Consider the following 13606-nt stretch of genomic DNA (forward strand, 5'->3'; position numbering starts at 1 on the left):
AAATTAGAACCTTTCATGTTAAAAGTGGAAAGAATGTCTATTTTATCATATAAAGCAGAGAACTAAATTTTAAAAAAGTCCTGTACGTCACACCTTTAAGAGTCAACCAAATATAAGAGGTGTATTTTATATAGACTCATGATTTATCTTTTATATAGGCTCAAGAAAGATTTAGATGTTTAAAAACTCATAATTCTTTAGTTATAAGTAGTCTAAAGCAATATTGTCTTCTGTATTCCCTAACACTTCATAATCACAACGTTTTAACAAATACATTAAGCTGCTAGTTCTGCAAAGTATACAAAATCATGTAAAATCTATAAAAGAATTGAAATCAAGTTCGCTTCTGTTTATGCTCCTTATTTCATGTTTAATTTCAGTGTACATTCTGCTCAAATAAATAAATATTTATAAAAGCATACATAATGGTATTTTAAGTTTACAGTAAAAGAGTTAATAATACTAATAATTTGGTCTTTGACATGATACTTACATTTTTATTTTTCGAGATCTTTCCTTGTCCTCCTTTGATGCAGTGCTCTAGGATGCAATGTTATAAATACACTTAGTTAGCTGAGAAAGCCTGCTCTATTTATTAGTAGTCGGACATATATAAATATTTACAAAAAATAATTTCGTTTCGCGTCATTTTTAAAGTTAAAGAAATAGAGAATTGATATGTGTGGTAAAACAGGTTAAGGAACTGTGGTCTGAGAAATCACGTATTACGGAAGAAGAGTTATTGTCGGAATTGATGAAAAAGAAGGACAATGAACAGGGTAATATCAACGAAGGTTAAAAAAATGTACAAAAAGTTAAATAGTAAATTTTCTAAGAGCAAGAGAAGAATTATACAAAAGCAAATGTGAGGACAGAAGAATTAGAAAGAACATGAAAATACAAAGAAATGGACACTGAGGTTCGTACGAAACAAGGAAGCAGTACGATTATATCAGCAAATAAAGATGGGAAAAAAGTCACTAAGTAAGACGAGGTGGAAAGAAGAAAGAATATCACTTCTATTAGAGTAGGAATAAATCACTATTCTATAGATGTTGAAGAGGTAAACAAAGAAAGTGAAGACGATCAAGGGCTTACGAAGGGAATCTGAGAATGATCAATATAATAATAATAATAATAAAACTGGGTACATATATCAATTGAGTTTATTAGTGATATGGGCTGAAAGAGAAGAAAGAATTGTTCCGTATCGGACATGTTATATTATATTTAAATTCCCACTACTATTTAATCTCTTTTCGAAAAAAATGGCAGGAAGAGCCGTTGAAATCATTACAGAATACAATGTACTCTTTATAGAAAAATCTTATTGTTTATGTATTTCAAGACGATAGTAATAACTATTTTTCCTTACTTGACAGTTAGAGAATTGTAATTTCATAGGTAATTTTACTTTGTTCCAAAAATGCAAAGCAATTTAGCATAGTTTTGCAAAATAAACTGTGAAATAGGTGTGTCGTAGGACGAGTGGAACTAGTTTCACCCAATAAACGTTTCTATCAGGTCTGGAAAATTAGTGAAAGATCTCCGCTTAAAATTTTCACTTGCTTTTCTTAGTTTTTCAATTTGTCCTTTCGTCTAGATCTGATGAGATCTGAATCTTCTTTTACCTTCAGAACACAATCGAATTAGTGTTATTTACATTAAGTTTTATGTTACAAGGTAGCTTTGCTTCGCAGTTTGCTAATTATTCATTATCCAATAAACTATTCAATTTAACCAAAAATTGTAACATTTGTTTTGGGCTATTACAATTAGTTTGTTTAGTTGTTAGGAGAAGACTAGCACATTATTAAGAAGGGTTGTCAATTAGTTACTTAGAGTGTATTGCCAATTAGCTGAATTTATAGATGAGGATAAGAAGTTGTTTGGTGACTCAATATTAGTTCCTGAGATACGAAGGTGTTAAAATAGGATTCGGTGTTGGTTTCTAAGATACGAAAGTGTTAAAATAGGATTTGTTGTTGGTTTCTAAGATATGAAGGTGTTAAAAAAGGATTTGAAGTTGATTTCTAAGATACGAAGGTGTTAAAATAGGATTTGATATTGGTTTCTAAGATACGAAGGTGTTAAAATAGGATTCGATATTGGTTCCTTGGATACGGAGGTGTTAAAATAGGATTCGCTGTTCATTTCTAACAAAGATACGAAGGTGTTAAAATAGGATTCGATGTTGGTTTCTAAGATACGTAGGTGTTAAAATAGGATTCACTATAACTTTAGAATATTACAATAAGAGTTCAGAATAGATAATCGAGATGCTATAGAAGAGTGGAATTAAAGATGATCTAAGATAATGACGATGTTGAAGCAAATCCATAATATGTATAATTAAGTTAATGATGACAACAAGAATAATTGTGATTTCTGATGATACTAAGGAATGTTCATATGTGTTAATGGGATTATTATAATAATCAAGAAGATTAATGAAAGATTTCTCAGCGATTGAATATGGCTATAATAGCAATTAAGACTCTCGATTTATACTAACTGTAAGTAGTTTCATAAAGTGAAAAATGAAATGAAATCTTTGAGTTTTACGTCCCACGGTTATGCCGGTTAGGCTAAAGGAGACGGTGATGATGAGTAATGAATGAAATGGTGGAATGAAGAAAGTGGGAGGAAACGGGAGAATAACGAGAAAACCCACGGTGTTTGTCCACCACAAAGTTCACTTGGCGGGGGCTGGGATCTAGTTTCATAAAGTGCTATCGACCTATTTAACTCTTACGCGAGGAGTATTTACAATAAATTCAATACGAATTTTATTCCACTAATTATATATAATTGTAATTGAAAATTAAGAATTATTATTTTTCTTTCTTGTTGCAGCTATACTGTCTGAATTGTCAGAGGTTGTGTACAAACATATCGACATGATGAGACTGACGGAAAGAGACAAATTTCATATGTCTCCTCATCATCATTATGGAATTATCTCATTATGATGATCCCTGAATTGAGATTCACAGCAAATAATCAATTCCAAAGATGGAAGGGAAATACGATTGAACGCCATTTTCGTAAAAATAAGGAACAACAATGAAACAATGAAGTGGAATAGGAGGATAAGCTTAATCAAATGGATAGAAGTTACAATAGTTTGAGATGAAAAACAAAGCTTTAGATAATTATGCTTTCTGAAGCATACTGTTATTCTAAAGAACGTTTTTAATTTATTCTGTGTTGCATTGAATTGCATGGAAAATTAAGTGTTTTGTATAGTGATATTGATGTAAATACAGATTTTTGTCTTTATTTTTCTAGTAAGTTTGTAGTTTTTCTTTCCCTTCAAATATATTTCTTTCAGCACATTTCATTAGAAGAATATTTCAAAAATTATGAATTGTTGCAATATTCATTGCCTTACAGCACTGTTTCTCAACCTTTTACAGTCTGAGATTCATCTATATTTTTATGCTCAAGGAATGTATGTTGATGGAATTTTCTTCCCTAGTAAGGCAGGGAGGTTGTGCTTCATAACGGTTAACTTAAATCACAGTTCTGAAAACACATCAAACACCTGCCTATATTTGCTTTCCACACCTAAATCTAAGGAAATCACCTTATTTTACTCAATCATATATTGAAGGGTGACAAAAGTTGTTAATTGTTCGTCCAAAATTTCAGGACATTCATTCCTTAATTACACTCTCCAAAACTTAAGCTATTAAGTACATCTGGTACAAGAATTTTTTCAATCCATCAAACATTGCCTTAAGACCCAACAGCAGATTGCGACCCAGAGGTTGAGAATCGCTGCCTTATAGAATGAAATTCGAATTGGAAATGGTCATTTTATATATTACAACAAAAACTTACCTCAATTGCTTTCCATTTTTCATTAAGATCTAAATATCCAAATTTTCGAACATGATCGTATTTCATCATCAGGAACAAACAGATTAAGAATTCAAACGAGAAGATGGTAATTGGCAAATGAAGGCCAATGACAGTGCTAGCTTTAGATTGTCAGGGGCCGAAAGTGGGTTAAAGAATCTTCTGAGGAAAACACTTATAATTTCCTCAGACATCGACGAATAAGTCACCATCAGATTATCTTTCCTCCTTGTTGTTCATTTACAAACAACCTTGTTGCTAGTAGTCCATTTTAAGTTTAATCTTCAGAAACTTAAAAACAAAATATTATATCTGCTCTACATCAAAAGAACTGTGTTGATACTGGTCCATTGGTTTAGAAGGTATAAATCAGCAAACAGAAGAAAGTTGTCCGTTTTCCTGGCAAAGTAATACAATATGTTCTTACTTAGAAGGGGTAATAGTCCTTGAACCCAATGCAGAACACAATATGGTGTACCCATCACAACGACTAACGTGCATGTCTTCAGTTCATGAATTATGGATTTGGTATGTGAAATCAAAACGTTGCTCATAACTATATTCTTTTATATTTAGTTAGCATCAATTAAATATCAGTTTGCCAATAGCAAAAGCGATTATCTCTATACTATAATAAACTTTGAAACGAATAAAGTTTAACACATTTTCCACTTAAATCGTGAAACATTGTCTCTAAAAAAATTTTTTTTGTACTCTCAATATCAATAAAATCATGGATACGTAAACAATTACTTGTAAACAATGTAAAAACTTATACAATTTACAATTTTTAATTTTGAATATTTATAGTTGAAGTAACAATGATTAAACAGAATTGAAACAATAATGTTTCGTACAATTATGTATCAGAATTATGTGTGCTACATTGACATAAAATACTAGACATATTCTTGTGACACACAAATACATAACAACAGAAATAAGATTAATAAGATTTTAAAATATAATTAAAACTAATATATAATATTCAATAATATTTAACAGGGAAATGACATAACTACACTGAGTTAGCATTCATATAAATTACAATTTAAATGTATAATTATAACGTCAAAAGTAAAACTATTATCCAGGGACTAATATATATAAAACTATTCTTATTAGAGTACAAACACCTCATTTAGTTCCTTTCCTCATACAGTGGTAAAGTGCCAAGGACAGACGAGACGTTACCACGTTGGATAGAAACGATGTGGAGCGAACTTCGCCGGAAACACAAGAAATGCGTTTTCTTACCTCCCTAATGAATTCAAGACTTCTAGCACCCCAAGCACCACTGGTTTCAATAAGAATTGGAATGAAAAGAAAATTTTCGAGATTTCTTCTTCTTCTTCTTCTTTTCAGCTTCTCTGCGATTAACAACAGCTCCAGCGTTCATTACAGTTAGAGGGAGACTTGAATGAGCGTATGTAACAGCGCATGTAAAGTCCCATAATAAACATTTACCTCTCATCCATGGAGCCAGTGTCATCCCATCCGGTCGCTTTCCATCCGGACGACAACAACCAGAAGTTTTCCGTTTTGAAGGAATTCCAGCTGTGTTAAGTGCTCGTAGTATTATATAATTAACGGAGGTGTGTCGGGAGAATCTAACAGTGCTCTTCATGCATGAAAGGCCATGCAGGCCACGTTGGTTAACCTCATCTACACAAGCTGAACAGCGATGATGCTCACAAACAGGTAAACCTAAACGTAAGGCAACAGCATTTCGAAAGCTTTCATTTAACAAATGAAGACCTAAAGGCGGAGAAGTTATCGCCATCAACCATGCACCCACTTCGGGAGATGAGGCAGCAAAGAGCCTGGCTTTATCATTCCGAAACAACAACAGATTGTAGCAAATGATTATGTAATTGGGATGCAACTGGTGTACACCAAGATGACTGATAACAGTTTTTGCTAATTTCTGGAAGGTTTGTATCTACTAAGCTTGCCCATTTATTAGAGCCTTCCTGAACTGAACCATCTGGGTTCAAACAATAACCCTGTGGAAGAAGAGCTTTGATTAAACGCAGAGATCCGTGGTATGACGCTAAGAATGTAGGAATCGCCATATCCACAGCTCGTCGAATACCAAGACCGCCCAAGCCAACAGGTAAACATGCTTGCATCTAAGAGGAGTCATTTAAGGAGCAGTTTAGAATTGATTCAAGGCCAGTTTTCAGGACAGTATCATAATTTTCCAGCAAAGAACTCTCATGCCAAGATGGAAAGCATCGTAAAAAAATAGGTTAAGTGAGGGATTGATAAAGATGCCCGTAAAATAAAAAAAGGATGAATGGGCTAAAATTGAGGAAAGTCGAGACAAGAATAATTCTAAATTAGATATTTTGTTCAATAGCACGTTAGTGAGTGCTTCCGACGTGAGAGCAGCACCTAGAAGACAAGCATTCTGAACTGCTCCTTAAATGGCAGTTATTAAGAATGTATATGTGTATGTAATTCTTATTTATGTATATGTATATGTAATTCTTATTTATTAAGAATGTATATGTGTATTTCATAATTTACGTAAAATGTGTATTTTATAATTTACATATGAATGAGCCATATATCAAACTCTATCCAATGTTGTTCTTCCACCATTCAACAAGTTTATATTTCCTTTACAATTAAATATCTACTTATTTAATATTTAAAAGACAAAGATATCTTACCTTAACATCTCTGTATTAAATTGTAATACAAACGGTTTTTAAATTTGTCTGGTCCTTTCCTCGGCATTACATTCTGCTTCACTGCTGAACTCATGGCGTCATGAAGATGTTTTTCCCACTGGTAAAATCCCACTACTCAAATACATGTAAAACCTAAATAATATCATTCCACGCTTTCAAGTTACCTGGGATAATCTATCATGTGCTTCCCAGTAACCTTAGGAAGTAAAAAAATAAGGAAGGATGAAACAAATCGAAACGAGAAAAAGAAGAATCAGCGTTAAAAATGAAAAGCTACAGCAAGATTTTGGTTACTCTTTCTTATAAGGAGATTTGTAGCACTTGCAATACATGGTGGACAATGAGCGGGATATCCTGGAAAAGTCAGGGAATTTGAAATTTCTAGAAACGTTACAGAATTCGCAGAATTTCTGCTACTAATCAGGGAAATTTCAAGCTTTCGAAAGCATAGTGCCATTCTGTAACAGGGTGGACATTTTAATCATAATTTTTCGTCATCGATTCTCTGCAGTATCAAACATATTATTTCAGAATCAGTTTTCTACTGTCCCTTTAACCTGTCATTTGGAACAGACAGTAGTTGACGGAATAATGAAAATAAAAAAAGTTATGCGAAAAGAAATTTCTATGAACATTTTATTCAACAGAAAAAGGAACATTGTGAAATATTTTACAAGACATTATTGGATATGTACTTTTTATAATAGTGGATATGTACTTTTTATAATAGTTGAGGTCATAATGAAAAGAAAATTGTTATATTTGAATGAACAAAGGAAGAAACGTAAATACTGTAAAATCTGTTTCAATACTTTTTTTTTTTTTTTTTTAAATATTCTTTTACTCGAGATTTCTTCATAGTTTGTTATTAAAATACTTTATAATACAAACTTAAAAATATCCTCATTTTATTGTCCTAATAAACCAATATATGTTGCCAGTAAAGTAGTTTGGATTGATCGAGCTCCTGGTGATAACAGCAGTATTTCATGTCACGCCCCCCTCCCCCCGCGCGCATTACGAAATCCTGTCTAAACGAACCAATGTATGTTGCCAGTAAAATAGTTTAAAATGATCGAGCCCCTGGTGTGATGACTACAGTATTTCATGTCACGGATCCCTCTCCCCCCTTTACGAAATTCTAGCTACGTGCCTGAAGTGGAGGTGAAACCATTTATCGTAAGGATTTCTAGTACCGGAATTTGAACACATTTTTCATCTACGTTTTTGCAACAGTGAAGCTCAGTCAGCCACCATCACAAAAGGGACGTCTATTGCGTGCTATTGAGTAACAAAAATAACGCAATGTGCTAAAAATATTTTGTTTCTCTACAACTATCAATAAACTGAGAAAACGCAACTATTAAACTTTAAACTAGAAACAATATTCAGCGTTATTAATAAAAGAATATTGTTTTGGTTCGCTTCCATACCTCATATATGAGTCCTCAGTGTGTATATGGGAATAAAGTAAAGAACAATGCAAATGCGTGAATCCAATTCAGTACACAAATAAATTTAATAATTCACTGTTATTGATATACCTTTACCTGTTAGAAAAAATACTTACATATGTTTGTCTTGTGTGCAAATATTACACATCCGGATTAACATATCTTTAAGGTAAGAAAGGAGCGCAATACGGGTTAGACAAAGTATTTCTTCCCGCCGAGTACCTTGGTGTTTCTTCACACATTCTCTGAATGACAGTTACGTAGACGAAAGTAGAATATGCGAAAGCTACTAAAATTAGTTGCTGAAAATACACATTGGTTGCTAATTTCGAATGAAAAAGTTAATGAACGGAATTATCTACCTAAAAGCTTAGATAACTGAACAGAAATTCATGTTCACTTAGAAAGAGGTTAGCACACCTTTTAGATTTGCGGTGCACTCCTAAATTTTGTCCATAAATAAAATTTTAAAAAATTATGTTTACCACAAATCACGTAAGAAGTTTAATAGCATAGCAGAATACCATACATCGATGACGGGAGACCCAGATTCGATTTCCGACTGAAGTTCATGCGGTTCGGATAACACGTTCAGCTATAGGTCCACGCCTCGCTGCTGAAAGGAACGCTAAACTCAAATAAAATCAAATAAATTTATAAAAACCTACACACTGAAGAAGGGATCAGAGACGTCTTGAAACTGTATGTATTATAGTTTGATACGTGAATGTTAAGGTAAGATGTCTGTTTCTTAAATATTAAATATTCATCCTATGGCGTCAGTCAATAAATATCTTATTTGGATATCTCTTTATTTGGAAATTACGTCACTTACCTAAAAAAAAAAAGAAAGAAAAGAAATTATCTTGTACAATTTACAAAGCAGACAAATGCGTAAGAGACTCAGTTATCTTGAAAAAAAAAAGAAGAAGAAAAGAAAATAAACAACGGAAAGAATACAAATAATAACAATGAAAAACAGGGGCTTAAAATCAAGATACTATTTCCAAATTTCTGCCGTGTTAAGCGAAAAGGCCTTAACTCCATTTCACATACTTTCAAGAAAATAAGCAAAACGCGTTTTGGCTTAGGCTGTACGTTCAAATTTGTTGTATTTCAGTAAAAATTTATTAAATACATTTTGACGATCTAAAATTTGTGTGGTAATACAGTTAAATATTTTTGCTTATGAATTGCCACGTAAGGTCTTTTTGCTTACTTTCAGTTACAGTTTTGAACATAAGGTAAACACTCATGACGTCATTACCCCCTACCTATTAGTCAAATCACGTCAATTTCACTTTAGATAGATGTAGAAGTGTACTTAGAACATTCCCATACCAATATCTCGATTTTCGACAAATGTAGAGTTAAGGTCTTTTCGCTTAGGACGGCAGATTTGTACATTGGATGTTTGTAAATCTTACATACGTACTGTGCAGTTGTAAGTTGTGCATGAGGATATAACTTCAATCGCAGCTGCATACCACCATATAAAATCCTTTATGTATATATATCTCAAGCATTACTCATTCACCTCTGATTTCCAAACAATAATCCTGAATACGCTTCTAGCAATAGTATACAATCTCTCCATACATGTTCTTCACCTTTTCTACTATACTGAAATTTGCTCTCCATACGGGCGAATCTTTGGTAAAGGCCAGCGACGAAGAGCTCCACCAACAATTTTGTGAAACGTATGTCATTTTATTTTGTGTTTATATTATTATTTTTTGTAATTATTATTGCAAAGTTTATACAAGAAATAATACATTAGATAAATTTTCTTCTCTTAATTTGAAGTGATAAAACATTATTTTTTTAACCAATGTGGCTTCTTTCAAGGGCTGCCTCTGTAAAGCAGACAGTTCGAACATGACACGACTCGCACTGATTAACTAACAAGTTTGGTTCGTAGAAGCAGCGGGGACAGCATCTGCTGACCTGGTTTTCACTGCTGCTCTCGACATAGAGAAAGTATGTAATCAGTGTCTCTCTGCGAATCCAACAGCAGTGACTGTTACAGCATCGAGCCACATTTCTTCCCCATTTCTCAGTACGCTTATCTTCACCATGTTTGAGCCAGGAAGAACAGGTTCACTCCTAATAGTAACAAGTGTTACATAGCTATGTGTGAATTATTGCGTAATTCTGAATAGTTTGGTGGACAAAAGAGTATGATTTTAAAATGAACACAAAAGAGTGTTTATTAAAACTCATTTTCAAATAATTTCATATTTTCTCAACTTGATGGAAAAACGAAAATTTTCTGTAATACATGGTTCAGTAAAAAGTCATGGTTAACAGTGAGTTAAGAGAAGCAAAGTCCATGTCGTTTCCACAGAGTGTTTGGTGAGGAAGTACTGTGGACAACGGTGGGGAGTAAGGATCTGAAACATTTAAGTGAAAATATTTAAAAAAAAAAAAAAAAAAAAAAAAAAAAAAAAAGTGGAAACTTACAAAATGTCTGTAAATACAAAATATTTGGAACTGTTAACATTGCTGCACACATTGATTGCATGGAAAAATCTCAAACTTTGTGGAACTCATGAGTTAGCACTGAGGGCTCACAATGAAAAACAAGTATCAGCTAACCATGGCAATTTCGCAGATTTGTTGTCTCTTCTCGGTAATCTTGACAATGTGTTACATGATCACTTATAGTTCTGTTTGTAAATATAGGTCACATATTATACAAATTTGAACTATTAGAGTATATATATCAGATTTACATTCAAGAACTGTTCAAAGATATTCGCACTGCCACTTGGTTTCTGTGCAGGCTGATGATACAACAGACATTACATGCAAAAGTCACTTTGCTATTATTTTGCGATATATTAAGGAGAACAAACGTATTGAAAAATTCCTTTCTTTTAAAAATATCCACAATCGAACAGTTTATGGCGTTAGTGAAGTTCTGGAAAGAGTCTTGAACCTTTCAGTGTTGAAAAAAGCTCATAGCTCAAGCATATAATGGCGCCCCGGTGATAAGTGGTAACCAAGGGGATATACAGACTCTGATGCAAAATTCTTTCTCATGTGCGCCAAGTACATTCATTTTTACGCGCACAGCTGAATTTGATTTCTTCGCAAATATTACTGGATTCACAACTTTTTTCTCTTCATTGTGTAAGCAAAATGATTTGTTGCAATCAGTCTGCAATAAGTGGGTTCCCAAAGTTTCAACAAGATGGAGATTTCAGTCTCGGGTTGAAAGTAATGTTCATGAAAACAAATTACATTTATCGGAATGTTTCGAGAAAATTGAAGAAAAAGATAGTTGGGATCCTGTAACAATAAGAGAGTTGTTTGCTTTAAAAAGTTTACTGGGCAACCCAAAATTTTTGTTTATTCTAATATTTTTCTATCAGTCTATGAAACGTGTTAATGTTTTGTATAACAGAACGCAGATCTTATACAAACTCATTTTATATAAACCATATGTAAAGCACTGAAACATTTTGAGTTAACCGTTTCTGAAATAAGAGAGAACAGCGGAAGATTTCTAGTTTATGAAGATGAATGTTCTGCTCCCTCAAGGAAAAGATCTAAACATAACTCTGAAGTAAATATGACAGCAGATGCTAAAGAATTGTGTGACTAAATGATCAATGAACTGCAAGGACGATTCCAACACTCTCATATATTTAGTAGTTTCGATATTATTAGCCCGAAAACGTTTGCTACGATCAGAGAAAATTTCCCTAACTATGCTTATTGATATTGATATTTTATTTACCCGTTCATATCTTACAGTGTCGGGCTGTTTCCCAGTTAAGTATTTCAGTTGTTATAGTTAATTTAACATATTATCAGTAAGGTAACTCTCAATTTTTTTTTCTAACAATTATTGCAACAAAGCATTTTGAAATATCTGTATTATCATGAATATCTTTGTGTCTTCCCGGTAATTTGTTATACAATTTAATACAACATATATATACAGTTTTACTAAAATTTATATAATTTTACTGAATAACATAATATTGCCATGCTGTCGAGTACTATATGAATATACCGTTAAAACAAATAATTGCTTATGTTCGACTACATACATAATTTTGCAATTATGCATGTTGTGCATTCGTTTGAATCTTAAGGTGAGGACAATAGAGTGGATACTAATCACATTTCAAGAAACGTAAGTTATTAGGAAGTGATTGAAGCATTTAGTGTTTAATTTACAAGTGTGCAAGTACAAAATACTTGGTAGTATTTCTTCAGTTACAGAACTAGGACAATGTTAATGGTTTTCTAGTGATTCTAACCCCCACCTCAACGCCACGAGTCCCTGGCTACAAAGGGGCCGTGTTCATAATGAAAGCTAAATTCTGAATATGAACAACAATCCTAGATGCAAGGTGAGATTTTTTAATATAGCAACATTAGCAATTATACTTTACTCTAATTTTTAACGTAGAAGTATTCAATGGCAAAGTTCTTACATTAAAGTAATAAACATTTGTTTGTTCTTACGCTGACTTAAAAGATCACATAATATACGTATCATATGTTTAGTCAAAAATGTAAGAACTGTCCAACAAATAAATAAATAAATTATTTTTAAAAAGTCCGTAAATGTGTACAATAGAAGTTTATTTTATAAATAATACAAATACTTGTGATACAAGAAAGTAATAGAAAGAAATTGGTAGTAATGAACAAACGAGAGCTAAATGTGAGTAGAAGGACATAAACATGATCCCAGGATATTTCTTTGAAAAGATTTTTCGATCAGAAACAGGAACGCCATACCCACTGACATAAAACCAATTTGCTAAAGCACTTGGACAGAAAGTAACAACACATACCATTAAGAGTCAACTTAGTAATATTGATCTAAGAGCAGGTCAACATATGATGAAGTCATTATTGACGAAGATGATAGCTGCTAATGAGCAAAAGGATACAGCATGAACGGAAGAGACTGGAAAAAAGTGTATTTTCCTACGAATTTTCTCAAGATTATTCCCCACAATTCCGATGGAATGCAATACGTATGTCGTTCAGTTTTGGAAAAATATAATCTAGATTGCGTTTAAAGAACTACGAAGTATTCTGTTGGTCAATTGATTTGGAGTGCGTATCACATTTCAGGTACAGGCTACATTCACCTCATAGATATATTCTTGTATTACACTATTCCAAATTGTTTTAGGAAAAGTTATATGAGTAAAGCAAATTGTATGTTGGATATGTTTCAAGAGCCAATTAATTTTAAAAGGAGTTTGGTCTACCAACCCCTCCTCCCCAAAGAAAAAGCTTCTTCATATTTTTACTCTGCTTTTACGTGTGTCCGTCCATCCAGAAGGCAAAAAATCTCAAAAACTAGCGTACTTGATGGATTACCATCAATTTAGGGCAGAATTTAGGGGGTCAACAGTTAGGAATCGAGTTCGTATCGTGGTGGTAATCAAACCAGAAATGGGAAATCTAACATAATCGGGTTTAATGTTGATCCCTATAGAGCAAAAACAGTAATAGATAGCGTTTTCTGCAATCGATTAATGTCCCAAGAATACGTTTTATCTCCATCCTTAACTCTCTATTAAAACCGGAAGTAACAGAACTCCATACAACTTC

The 13606-nt window shown here is 32.9% G+C and overlaps 1 protein-coding gene across 2 annotated transcripts in view; it reads left to right on the top strand.

Moving 5' to 3' along the window:
- LOC145667138 (phospholipase B1, membrane-associated-like) overlaps positions 1–3282 on the top strand; it is a 165267-nt gene extending 161985 nt beyond the window's left edge. For both annotated transcript variants that reach the window (XM_081734880.1, XM_081734884.1), the window contains exon 9: positions 2857–3282. The gene's annotated coding sequence lies outside the window, so the exon portion shown is untranslated. The remainder of the gene's footprint in view (positions 1–2856) is intronic.
- Positions 3283–13606: the final 10324 nt, after the last annotated feature.

The sequence above is a fragment of the Thermobia domestica genome, chromosome 1 (genome assembly GCF_964235325.1).
Source record: "Thermobia domestica chromosome 1, izTheDome1.hap1.1, whole genome shotgun sequence".
NCBI classification, from domain to species: Eukaryota; Metazoa; Arthropoda; class Insecta; order Zygentoma; family Lepismatidae; genus Thermobia; species Thermobia domestica.